At 31.6% G+C, this 10356-nt stretch overlaps 2 long non-coding RNA genes across 43 annotated transcripts; both read left to right on the forward strand.

Moving 5' to 3' along the window:
• The first annotated feature begins 322 nt into the window (after nucleotides 1-322).
• Nucleotides 323-3628, forward strand: LOC112637900. Of its 11 annotated transcripts, none has more exons than XR_003122811.1 (7): nucleotides 432-1009; nucleotides 1080-1207; nucleotides 1312-1541; nucleotides 1660-1817; nucleotides 2656-2899; nucleotides 2987-3298; nucleotides 3392-3628. It is a non-coding gene; the product is annotated as an uncharacterized LOC112637900 (long non-coding RNA). The 11 variants fall into 11 exon arrangements; XR_003122813.1 differs by having other exon boundaries at nucleotides 2998-3298; XR_003122817.1 differs by having other exon boundaries at nucleotides 1660-1808.
• Nucleotides 3629-3657: 29 nt separating this feature from the next.
• Nucleotides 3658-10283, forward strand: LOC112637898. 32 transcript variants are annotated; one of them, XR_003122778.1, is made up of 13 exons: nucleotides 3770-4347; nucleotides 4418-4546; nucleotides 4650-4879; nucleotides 4999-5156; nucleotides 5995-6238; nucleotides 6326-6637; nucleotides 6731-7016; nucleotides 7754-7882; nucleotides 7986-8216; nucleotides 8336-8493; nucleotides 9332-9575; nucleotides 9663-9974; nucleotides 10068-10283. It is a non-coding gene; the product is annotated as an uncharacterized LOC112637898 (long non-coding RNA). The 32 variants fall into 32 exon arrangements; XR_003122781.1 differs by having other exon boundaries at nucleotides 9674-9974; XR_003122787.1 differs by having other exon boundaries at nucleotides 8336-8484.
• Nucleotides 10284-10356: the final 73 nt, after the last annotated feature.

Raw genomic sequence — 10356 nt, forward strand, 5'->3', positions numbered from 1 at the left:
TTGTGTATATATTTCCTATCGATATGTACAAATAAAACTTGTATATATATTTAAGGACATTCAGGACTGCCGCGCAAGACTGCAGCACGCGCCAATCAGGCGCGAGAACGGACGCGGACGCGCGAAGACTCCCAATCAGGAGCGAGGACTGCCGTGCGTGCGCGAAGACGTCCAATCAGGCGCGAGAACTGCCGCGCACGCCGCCAAGACTCCCAATCAGGCGCGAGGACTGCCGCGGACGCGCGAAGACTGCCAATCAGGAGCGAGGACTGCCGCGCACGCCGCATAACTCCAATCAGGCGCGAGGACTGCCGAACATGCGCGAAATTGCAAATTTAAAGGTTTAAAGGTTTAAAATTTCGTTGGCGCTAAAATGTAGCGTCAGCCATTGGTTGAACAATGAAGCAACTACTTACTTCTTTGTTCAACCAATGGTTGACGCTACCTTTTAGCGACAATGAAATTATCTTCCTTTATTCCTCCATTGTCCTCCAGACGGTCCTTTTATGTAATAAATATAATGCTCCATCTGTATACGTAATACGTCTATGCTCCGAGATGTAGGAATTACCTGGTCTGAAGTACTGTCGATCTTGTCGACGTTTGTGGTTTAATTAATCGATTCAATGATTATTGTATATAAATCATCGAATATCTTACTTATATTTTGATCTGTCGAAAAAATTATTACATTGACATTATAGATCAATATATATAATTGCAAATTTATAATTTAATATTGCTAGTCAAATGCCTAATGTCATAATGTCTAAGAATGTATATTATATATATTGATGTATATGATAATGTTAAAAATTAAAAATAAATTGCCATCAGTATTAAATAATTAAATAAAAATGGAGGAGAGAGCAATGCTATGGATGCTTTCTCTTGTTATGTTTGTTGGATCTTGTCTTGGAGCTGGATCACTGCCATTAAGTTAAATAAATTTATCAGAAGAAGTAAGATATAGAAGTGAAGAAGAATATTTTATGTAATATAAAATTATGTATGTATATAATAGGTGTATATCAGAATTCATTGTATCTTGTAATTTACGTGCAATATGTTTTCCATAGGACAAGTTACAATTAGTTTCAATATTAGGAGCAGGACTCCTTGTTGGTACTGCGCTAGCGATTATACCTGACTGTACCTGAGGGTGTAAGAGCATTATTTACTGTGGATGGTATTAATAATGAAAAAGGTTCGTATAGTAGTATTGTGCAATTGCATGTTTACTGATTACCATATTTCATGAAATTAACATCTGATTAATAGTATTCCTGTTCTTTTTTCCTTTTTTTACAGGCAATTTACATACTTTAACTTGGAATTAGTTTAGTACTTGGTTTATGCTTTTAATTGATCAATGTTCAGCCAGAAAAAGTGGAGGAAGACAAGAAAAGTATTACAGCAACTTTAGGTCTTATAGTAGATGCTGCTAGTTGATTGGCGGTGTTGCATTGGGAGCTGCTGCTACTACATCTCAAGCTGATGTCGAAGTGTCTTAGTTTTTCTTCGCAATAATGTTACACAAGGTAAGAAGGTTATATACAATGTTTCAGAAATGAATTAACAAGCGCTTATAAAATATGTAAGTTAATATAATTAGCTTATCAATTTTTTTATCGCTGAACATTAAATTATATTTTATAGGCGCCAGATGCATTTGGACTTGTGTCAATTTCTTCTTCATGAAGGTGTAGATAGAAAGTAAGAAAATAAGCAGACACTTATTAATTTTCTCTCTTGCGGCACCGTGTCTTGCACTTGTGACATATTTTGGAATTGGAAAAGTAATGTGAGTGAGTAATGTAAGCTGTGTTTGCCATAATAACTCTTTATATATATTCTAAAGATATTTCTACACAAAGTTTATGTAACAATATTGTATGGAAATATTACATTAGTATAGTAAATCTTATATTTGGATGAGGGCACTTTTACGAATTACATCCTTTTCCTGTCACTTAAAAAGAAGAAAACTTTAAGAACTTCCAATTTATTTCAAATAAATAATAATTATAATTAATTAATAACAAATAAATTAAAGTTTTTATTAAAATAAATTTGTTTAAATGAGTACAGAATATGAGAATACTAATATTAACGTAAAATTAATATGTATGGTCATATTGCTCATAATCTCATCTAAATTTAATTTAAATATTTGCAATTTTGGTAATAATACAAATAAAACTTGTATCAAGTAATATGAATATAATTTTGAATTTATTTTTAAGCTAAAAATCTTGGACCTTACTTTGTATCTAAAACATCCAACAATTTAGAGGGACTTTCTATTAAAGGACTTTAATTCTCTATATATATATCTACTGACAATTTCGAAATTAAAAATAAATAATATTTAATGTTTATTAAAGGCTATTCAGTATTTTCCTTTCTATAATATATCTAAAATCATTGAAATAGATGATCTGCTGATATTTTTAACTAAAATAGATTGAAACTGATTGGAGAACCTACTTGTTTTAAAAACTCTTCAAAATAATCGTTTTACAGTACATTTTTCAAGATTACTTATTAATTAATATTATAATATTGTTACATTACGTTAGATAAAGATTTCATTATCTTGCCTACATATTTTTTCTTCCTATTATACAAATTAATATTTTAATTTTGTTAAAGAGTATATGGAATGTATCGCAAGATGTGTACACATACAGTTACACCCCATATGCGCACTATACTTGTTTCTTTTGCTGTATACATATGCGTATTGTTTAATAGAAACATTTATTATCTGAAAGGAAAAAATGTTCCTGCTGATGCACAAAAGCGTAACGTCATATACTGATATATCTAAACACTTATGATACTTGCCCTACAGAATGACATAATTTAGATAAAGGAAAATACTTAAATAAAGTGTGTTAGTATTTTGTTTTATATTATAGAAACAAATTTGATGTAAAGTTTATATAATTGAAGTTGCATAAAATTACTCTGCTTGCTACAGTATGCTTGCAGATATCCAAACTGTCGAAACGCAATCTCTGCAATATACAATTGTTGTATGCATATATGTATGCAAAACATATAATGGTGCGAGTTGGGAAAAAAATGCTTTACGATTTAGAACAGATACATTAGAAGCAATTGTACTAAGCATTTAACGAATAAAATTCATTTATATATTATTTATTTGCCCAATATTTCTGTTATTAAATTACGTAATTTTTCCTTAACAGACACCTATTGTAATGAAATAACATACAGTGCACAAGATAGTTAATCAATATATATTATAGAGAAACAATAGAAAATCCGGGTACTAATTTTAGATATTTTTTTAAAGGATGAATGTTGTTTGTGTATATATTTCCTATCGATATGTACAAATAAAACTTGTATATATATTTAGGACATTCAGGACTGCCGCGCAAGACTGCACGCGCCAATCAGGCGCGAGAACGGACGCGGACGCGCGAAGACTCCCAATCAGGAGCGAGGACTGCCGTGCGTGCGCGAAGACGTCCAATCAGGCGCGAGAACTGCCGCGCACGCCGCCAAGACTCCCAATCAGGCGCGAGGACTGCCGCGGACGCGCGAAGACTGCCAATCAGGAGCGAGGACTGCCGCGCACGCCGCCATAACTGCCAATCAGGCGCGAGGACTGCCGAACATGCGCGAAATTGCAAATTTAAAGGTTTAAAGGTTTAAAATTTCGTTGGCGCTAAAATGTAGCGTCAGCCATTGGTTGAACAATGAAGCAACTACTTACTCTTTGTTCAACCAATGGTTGACGCTACCTTTTAGCGACAATGAAATTATCTTCCTTTATTCCTCCATTGTCCTCCAGACGGTCCTTTTATGTAATAAATATAATGCTCCATCTGTATACGTAATACGTCTATGCTCCGAGATGTAGGAATTACCTGGTCTGAAGTACTGTCGATCTTGTCGACGTTTGTGGTTTAATTAATCGATTCAATGATTATTGTATATAAATCATCGAATATCTTACTTATATTTTGATCTGTCGAAAAAATTATTACATTGACATTATAGATCAATATATATAATTGCAAATTTATAATTTAATATTGCTAGTCAAATGCCTAATGTCATAATGTCTAAGAATGTATATTATATAGGTACATTGATGTATATGATAATGTTAAAAATTAAAAATAAATTGCCATCAGTATTAAATAATTAAATAAAAATGGAGGAGAGAGCAATGCTATGGATGCTTTCTCTTGTTATGTTTGTTGGATCTTGTCTTGGAGCTGGATCACTGCCATTAAGTTAAATAAATTTATCAGAAGAAGTAAGATATAGAAGTGAAGAAGAATATTTTATGTAATATAAAATTATGTATGTATATAATAGGTGTATATCAGAATTCATTGTATCTTGTAATTTACGTGCAATATGTTTTCCATAGGACAAGTTACAATTAGTTTCAATATTAGGAGCAGGACTCCTTGTTGGTACTGCGCTAGCGATTATACCTGACTGTACCTGAGGGTGTAAGAGCATTATTTACTGTGGATGGTATTAAATAATGAAAAAGGTTCGTATAGTAGTATTGTGCAATTGCATGTTTACTGATTACCATATTTCATGAAATTAACATCTGATTAATAGTATTCCTGTTCTTTTTCCTTTTTTTACAGGCAATTTACATACTTTAACTTGGAATTAGTTTAGTACTTGGTTTATGCTTTTAATTGATCAATGTTCAGCCAGAAAAAGTGGAGGAAGACAAGAAAAGTATTACAGCAACTTTAGGTCTTATAGTAGATGCTGCTAGTTGATTGGCGGTGTTGCATTGGGAGCTGCTGCTACTACATCTCAAGCTGATGTCGAAGTGTCTTAGTTTTTCTTCGCAATAATGTTACACAAGGTAAGAAGGTTATATACAATGTTTCAGAAATGAATTAACAAGCGCTTATAAAATATGTAAGTTAATATAATTAGCTTATCAATTTTTTTTATCGCTGAACATTAAATTATATTTTATAGGCGCCAGATGCATTTGGACTTGTGTCAATTTCTTCTTCATGAAGGTGTAGATAGAAAGTAAGAAAATAAGCAGACACTTATTAATTTTCTCTCTTGCGGCACCGTGTCTTGCACTTGTGACATATTTTGGAATTGGAAAAGTAATGTGAGTGAGTAATGTAAGCTGTGTTTGCCATAATAACTCTTTATATATATTCTAAAGATATTTCTACACAAAGTTTATGTAACAATATTGTATGGAAATATTACATTAGTATAGTAAATCTTATATTTGGATGAGGGCACTTTTACGAATTACATCCTTTTCCTGTCACTTAAAAAGAAGAAAACTTTAAGAACTTCCAATTTATTTCAAATAAATAATAATTATAATTAATTAATAACAAATAAATTAAAGTTTTTATTAAAATAAATTTGTTTAAATGAGTACAGAATATGAGAATACTAATATTAACGTAAAATTAATATGTATGGTCATATTGCTCATAATCTCATCTAAATTTAATTTAAATATTTGCAATTTTGGTAATAATACAAATAAAACTTGTATCAAGTAATATGAATATAATTTTGAATTTATTTTTAAGCTAAAAATCTTGGACCTTACTTTGTATCTAAAACATCCAACAATTTAGAGGGACTTTCTATTAAAGGACTTTAATTCTCTATATATATATCTACTGACAATTTCGAAATTAAAAATAAATAATATTTAATGTTTATTAAAGGCTATTCAGTATTTTCCTTTCTATAATATATCTAAAATCATTGAAATAGATGATCTGCTGATATTTTTAACTAAAATAGATTGAAACTGATTGGAGAACCTACTTGTTTTAAAAACTCTTCAAAATAATCGTTTTACAGTACATTTTTCAAGATTACTTATTAATTAATATTATAATATTGTTACATTACGTTAGATAAAGATTTCATTATCTTGCCTACATATTTTTTCTTCCTATTATACAAATTAATATTTTAATTTTGTTAAAGAGTATATGGAATGTATCGCAAGATGTGTACACATACAGTTACACCCCATATGCGCACTATACTTGTTTCTTTTGCTGTATACATATGCGTATTGTTTAATAGAAACATTTATTATCTGAAAGGAAAAAATGTTCCTGCTGATGCACAAAAGCGTAACGTCATATACTGATATATCTAAACACTTATGATACTTGCCCTACAGAATGACATAATTTAGATAAAGGAAAATACTTAAATAAAGTGTGTTAGTATTTTGTTTTATATTATAGAAACAAATTTGATGTAAAGCTTATATAATTGAAGTTGCATAAAATTACTCTGCTTGCTACAGTATGCTTGCAGATATCCAAACTGTCGAAACGCAATCTCTGCAATATACAATTGTTGTATGCATATATGTATGCAAAACATATAATGGTGCGAGTTGGGAAAAAAATGCTTTACGATTTAGAACAGATACATTAGAAGCAATTGTACTAAGCATTTAACGAATAAAATTCATTTATATATTATTTATTTGCCCAATATTTCTGTTATTAAATTACGTAATTTTTCCTTAACAGACACCTATTGTAATGAAATAACATACAGTGCACAAGATAGTTAATCAATATATATTATAGAGAAACAATAGAAAATCCGGGTACTAATTTTAGATATTTTTTTAAGGGATGAATGTTGTTTGTGTATATATTTCCTATCGATATGTACAAATAAAACTTGTATATATATTTAGGACATTCAGGACTGCCGCGCAAGACTGCACGCGCCAATCAGGCGCGAGAACGGACGCGGACGCGCGAAGACTCCCAATCAGGAGCGAGGACTGCCGTGCGTGCGCGAAGACGTCCAATCAGGCGCGAGAACTGCCGCGCACGCCGCCAAGACTCCCAATCAGGCGCGAGGACTGCCGCGGACGCGCGAAGACTGCCAATCAGGAGCGAGGACTGCCGCGCACGCCGCCATAGACTCCCAATCAGGCGCGAGGACTGCCGAACATGCGCGAAATTGCAAATTTAAAGGTTTAAAGGTTTAAAATTTCGTTGGCGCTAAAATGTAGCGTCAGCCATTGGTTGAACAATGAAGCAACTACTTACTCTTTGTTCAACCAATGGTTGACGCTACCTTTTAGCGACAATGAAATTATCTTCCTTTATTCCTCCATTGTCCTCCAGACGGTCCTTTTATGTAATAAATATAATGCTCCATCTGTATACGTAATACGTCTATGCTCCGAGATGTAGGAATTACCTGGTCTGAAGTACTGTCGATCTTGTCGACGTTTGTGGTTTAATTAATCGATTCAATGATTATTGTATATAAATCATCGAATATCTTACTTATATTTTGATCTGTCGAAAAAATTATTACATTGACATTATAGATCAATATATATAATTGCAAATTTATAATTTAATATTGCTAGTCAAATGCCTAATGTCATAATGTCTAAGAATGTATATTATATATATTGATGTATATGATAATGTTAAAAATTAAAAATAAATTGCCATCAGTATTAAATAATTAAATAAAAATGGAGGAGAGAGCAATGCTATGGATGCTTTCTCTTGTTATGTTTGTTGGATCTTGTCTTGGAGCTGGATCACTGCCATTAAGTTAAATAAATTTATCAGAAGAAGTAAGATATAGAAGTGAAGAAGAATATTTTATGTAATATAAAATTATGTATGTATATAATAGGTGTATATCAGAATTCATTGTATCTTGTAATTTACGTGCAATATGTTTTCCATAGGACAAGTTACAATTAGTTTCAATATTAGGAGCAGGACTCCTTGTTGGTACTGCGCTAGCGATTATACCTGACTGTACCTGAGGGTGTAAGAGCATTATTTACTGTGGATGGTATTAAATAATGAAAAAGGTTCGTATAGTAGTATTGTGCAATTGCATGTTTACTGATTACCATATTTCATGAAATTAACATCTGATTAATAGTATTCCTGTTCTTTTTCCTTTTTTTACAGGCAATTTACATACTTTAACTTGGAATTAGTTTAGTACTTGGTTTATGCTTTTAATTGATCAATGTTCAGCCAGAAAAAGTGGAGGAAGACAAGAAAAGTATTACAGCAACTTTAGGTCTTATAGTAGATGCTGCTAGTTGATTGGCGGTGTTGCATTGGGAGGCTGCTGCTACTACATCTCAAGCTGATGTCGAAGTGTCTTAGTTTTTCTTCGCAATAATGTTACACAAGGTAAGAAGGTTATATACAATGTTTCAGAAATGAATTAACAAGCGCTTATAAAATATGTAAGTTAATATAATTAGCTTATCAATTTTTTTTATCGCTGAACATTAAATTATATTTTATAGGCGCCAGATGCATTTGGACTTGTGTCAATTTCTTCTTCATGAAGGTGTAGATAGAAAGTAAGAAAATAAGCAGACACTTATTAATTTTCTCTCTTGCGGCACCGTGTCTTGCACTTGTGACATATTTTGGAATTGGAAAAGTAATGTGAGTGAGTAATGTAAGCTGTGTTTGCCATAATAACTCTTTATATATATTCTAAAGATATTTCTACACAAAGTTTATGTAACAATATTGTATGGAAATATTACATTAGTATAGTAAATCTTATATTTGGATGAGGGCACTTTTACGAATTACATCCTTTTCCTGTCACTTAAAAAGAAGAAAACTTTAAGAACTTCCAATTTATTTCAAATAAATAATAATTATAATTAATTAATAACAAATAAATTAAAGTTTTTATTAAAATAAATTTGTTTAAATGAGTACAGAATATGAGAATACTAATATTAACGTAAAATTAATATGTATGGTCATATTGCTCATAATCTCATCTAAATTTAATTTAAATATTTGCAATTTTGGTAATAATACAAATAAAACTTGTATCAAGTAATATGAATATAATTTTGAATTTATTTTTAAGCTAAAAATCTTGGACCTTACTTTGTATCTAAAACATCCAACAATTTAGAGGGACTTTCTATTAAAGGACTTTAATTCTCTATATATATATCTACTGACAATTTCGAAATTAAAAATAAATAATATTTAATGTTTATTAAAGGCTATTCAGTATTTTCCTTTCTATAATATATCTAAAATCATTGAAATAGATGATCTGCTGATATTTTTAACTAAAATAGATTGAAACTGATTGGAGAACCTACTTGTTTTAAAAACTCTTCAAAATAATCGTTTTACAGTACATTTTTCAAGATTACTTATTAATTAATATTATAATATTGTTACATTACGTTAGATAAAGATTTCATTATCTTGCCTACATATTTTTTCTTCCTATTATACAAATTAATATTTTAATTTTGTTAAAGAGTATATGGAATGTATCGCAAGATGTGTACACATACAGTTACACCCCATATGCGCACTATACTTGTTTCTTTTGCTGTATACATATGCGTATTGTTTAATAGAAACATTTATTATCTGAAAGGAAAAAATGTTCCTGCTGATGCACAAAAGCGTAACGTCATATACTGATATATCTAAACACTTATGATACTTGCCCTACAGAATGACATAATTTAGATAAAGGAAAATACTTAAATAAAGTGTGTTAGTATTTTGTTTTATATTATAGAAACAAATTTGATGTAAAGTTTATATAATTGAAGTTGCATAAAATTACTCTGCTTGCTACAGTATGCTTGCAGATATCCAAACTGTCGAAACGCAATCTCTGCAATATACAATTGTTGTATGCATATATGTATGCAAAACATATAATGGTGCGAGTTGGGAAAAAAATGCTTTACGATTTAGAACAGATACATTAGAAGCAATTGTACTAAGCATTTAACGAATAAAATTCATTTATATATTATTTATTTGCCCAATATTTCTGTTATTAAATTACGTAATTTTTCCTTAACAGACACCTATTGTAATGAAATAACATACAGTGCACAAGATAGTTAATCAATATATATTATAGAGAAACAATAGAAAATCCGGGTACTAATTTTAGATATTTTTTTAAGGGATGAATGTTGTTTGTGTATATATTTCCTATCGATATGTACAAATAAAACTTGTATATATATTTAGGACATTCAGGACTGCCGCGCAAGACTGCACGCGCCAATCAGGCGCGAGAACGGACGCGGACGCGCGAAGACTCCCAATCAGGAGCGAGGACTGCCGTGCGTGCGCGAAGACGTCCAATCAGGCGCGAGAACTGCCGCGCACGCCGCCAAGACTCCCAATCAGGCGCGAGGACTGCCGCGGACGCGCGAAGACTGCCAATCAGGAGCGAGGACTGCCGCGCACCCCGCCAAACTGCCAATCAGGCGCGAGGACTGCCGAACATGCGCGAAATTGCAAATTTAAAGGTTTA

Source organism: Camponotus floridanus, unplaced genomic scaffold (assembly GCF_003227725.1).
Source record: "Camponotus floridanus strain SB8 unplaced genomic scaffold, Cflo_v7.5 scaffold218, whole genome shotgun sequence".
Classification (NCBI taxonomy): domain Eukaryota; kingdom Metazoa; phylum Arthropoda; class Insecta; order Hymenoptera; family Formicidae; genus Camponotus; species Camponotus floridanus.